A 2,679-nucleotide genomic window follows, 5' to 3' on the forward strand; every position below is an offset into this window, starting at 1 on the left:
ACCACCTTTGGAGAATACCAGACACAAAAGCGTGCTGTTTAAAGGAAACAGAAGATGCAGGGTGTGGACCACCACACCAGATTCTACTACATTCCCCAAGAACTCCAGCAAACACCAGGACTCCCGTATCAAGCTCAGTCGACCACAAGCACCATCTACTCAGATGCCAGGCTAACCCTGGGAACAGGCTTGCCACCATCTCCCTCCCTCACCCCCCACAGATCTATTCAGAAAGATCCCACCTAACCTGTCTTCTTTTCAAGTTGATCTCTTCCCCACTCCTACTGCTATTTTCAACTCTTACCCTCCTACCACACCACCTATTCTGTTCATACCAACCAAAAAGATCTTTGAAAAATCTAAAGCTATCACCCCAGGGCAGGAGAGATGGCTCGGTGGTTAAGAACTCTTGCTGTTCATGCACAGAACCTGGGTTTGGTTTCCTGGATCACATGGTTGTTCAAGACCATCTGGAACTGTGTTTTAGGAGATCCTATACCTCCTGCCTTCTGAGAGCAGCAGGCATGAACAATGGTGCTTTTACATTTGAGCAAAAATACAAATACACATAAAATAAACATTTTAAAAAGCCACTCACTGTAGCCCATTACAGGAACAGAATGATAGTCCCTCTAACAACTGGTTTTCTTTCTTTCTTTCTTTCTTTCTTTCTTTCTTTCTTTCTTTCTTTTTTTTTTTTGTTTTGTTTTTTTTTTTTTTTTTTTTTTTTTGGATATGGTTTTTTTGAGACAGGGTTTCTCTGTATAGCCCTGGCTGTCCTGGAACTTACTCTGTAGACCGGGCTAGCCTCAGAAATCTGCCTGCCTCTGCCTCCCAGAGTGCTGGGATTACAGGACAACTGATTTTCAATATCATTCTAGAAAACTTAGCTAATGTAATGAGACAAGAAAAGGAAATAGAAATATATATTGGGAAAGAAGAAATAAAAATACCTCTGTCTACAAGTGACTTGAAGAAAGTCCTAACGTTCAAATCCCACACAAAATTATGCTGTGTTTAAGACACTATTCCAAGTCCTTTAAATGAATTATAGAACTTCCCAATTCATTATCTGTCAGTCTGCATACATGATGGTCTCTCAGTTCTTCCTTGCAGCAGGAACAGCAGGGCTACCTCTATGTAAACTCTGGGAGCCCTCGCAGTTAGAAAAAAGCATCTCCTGCACGAGGAGCTAATTGAGGATTGCCTGAGAAACCGGGCAAAGGATTGCTGGTGCAGACAATGCCAACCAATCAGGAACTGCTGTTTAGAAGAGATGCTTTCTTAGGACCAATGGGATCCCGGTGGAGGGTATTAAAGGAGCTTGCTGCATCTTTTCTCACCCGCCCGCAGAGTCTGTGTAGTTGACTCTGTACCACCTCGCCTCTAAACCTCAAAGGCAGGCAGGGTCAGGCAGCGAGCCGTCCAGGGCACAGGCACTGCTTCCTAATCTAATTAGTCATTTAGAAGAAAAGTTAAGTCTCTCTTTGTCTCTGGGTCCTCTGGGCTGTTCTTCCCACTGCTGGAACTTTCTTCTGCCTCATTCTCTTATTTCCTGAATCCTGTTCTTCTTGGGAACTTGGGCAGAAGTCAACCTCTGGTTTTACCTCATTCAACTCAAACTCTCTGAAGGCTTTCTTTGGCATTATCCAAGTGTTCAGTAAGGGGAGTTGAGGGAGAGGGAGGATGAAAGAAATTTGTGGCTTGTACCTCAAGACTATTCTGCTAAGAATCTTCAATAGGCCCCAGTCACTGAGCAGCTACCACCGAGGACTTAGCTGCTTTCCCCCTGAGCCACTCCCTTCCCGATGCTCCGCCCCCTCTTCTCCTGCAGCTGCCTTCCGCACGCAGGCCATTTCCACCAAGGAAAAGGAATCATAAGGAATCGTATATCCGTTACCCAGAACCTCCACTCTTTCGATCCCTTTGCTCATGCAAGTAAGGGTGGTGCCTACTTCCTGTTGGTGCTGAGGATTATGTCCATGTAAGAATTCAACAGAGAAACGGCAGGAAGACCCTTACAACTGTCCGAGGGATCGATCGCTGATGATTACGATAAAAAGAAACTAGTGAAGGCGTTTAAGAAGAAATTTGCCCGCAGTGGTACTGTGCTTGAGCATTGAGAACATGGAGATGTAATTCAGCTCCAGGGTGACCAGCGCAAGAACACATACCAGGTCCTGCTAGAGATCGGACTGGCTAAGGACGATCAGCTGAAGGCTCATGGGTTTTAAGAGCTTGTGGCTCTCTGAAACTTAAGCGAGGATTTCCTTGCAATGAGTAGAATTTCCCTTCTGTCCCTTGTCACAAGTTTAAAAACCTCACAGCTTGTATAATGTTATCATTTGGGGGGGTCTGCTTTTAACTTGGACTAGTGTAACTCTGTGCAATAAACTGAAAAGAGCCAAAAAAAAAAAAAAAAAAAAAAAAACTTTAATAGGATGGAGCCCTGGTTGCCTGAAAGATCACCCCAACAACACACGCTTTATTATCTTTCTTCTGTTTTCCACTCTTTATTCCTGTTTAGTTTCCAGAGATCTAAGTCTTTCACATAAATCACCCACACTCAATCCATGTCTTGGGACCTGCTGTAGGGCAAACCTAGAGGAATATTTTACATAATAACACCACATAATCTTTCCCTAATGTCACAAACCATTCCCTGTCCTTTTGCAAGAA

The 2,679-nt window shown here is 43.9% G+C and overlaps 1 pseudogene; it reads left to right on the forward strand.

Annotated features, from left to right (window-relative positions):
* The first annotated feature begins 760 nt into the window (after positions 1 to 760).
* Positions 761 to 2,408, forward strand: LOC127668588 (eukaryotic translation initiation factor 1-like; annotated as a pseudogene).
* Positions 2,409 to 2,679: the final 271 nt, after the last annotated feature.

This window comes from Apodemus sylvaticus, chromosome 18, assembly GCF_947179515.1.
Source record: "Apodemus sylvaticus chromosome 18, mApoSyl1.1, whole genome shotgun sequence".
Classification (NCBI taxonomy): Eukaryota; Metazoa; Chordata; class Mammalia; order Rodentia; family Muridae; genus Apodemus; species Apodemus sylvaticus.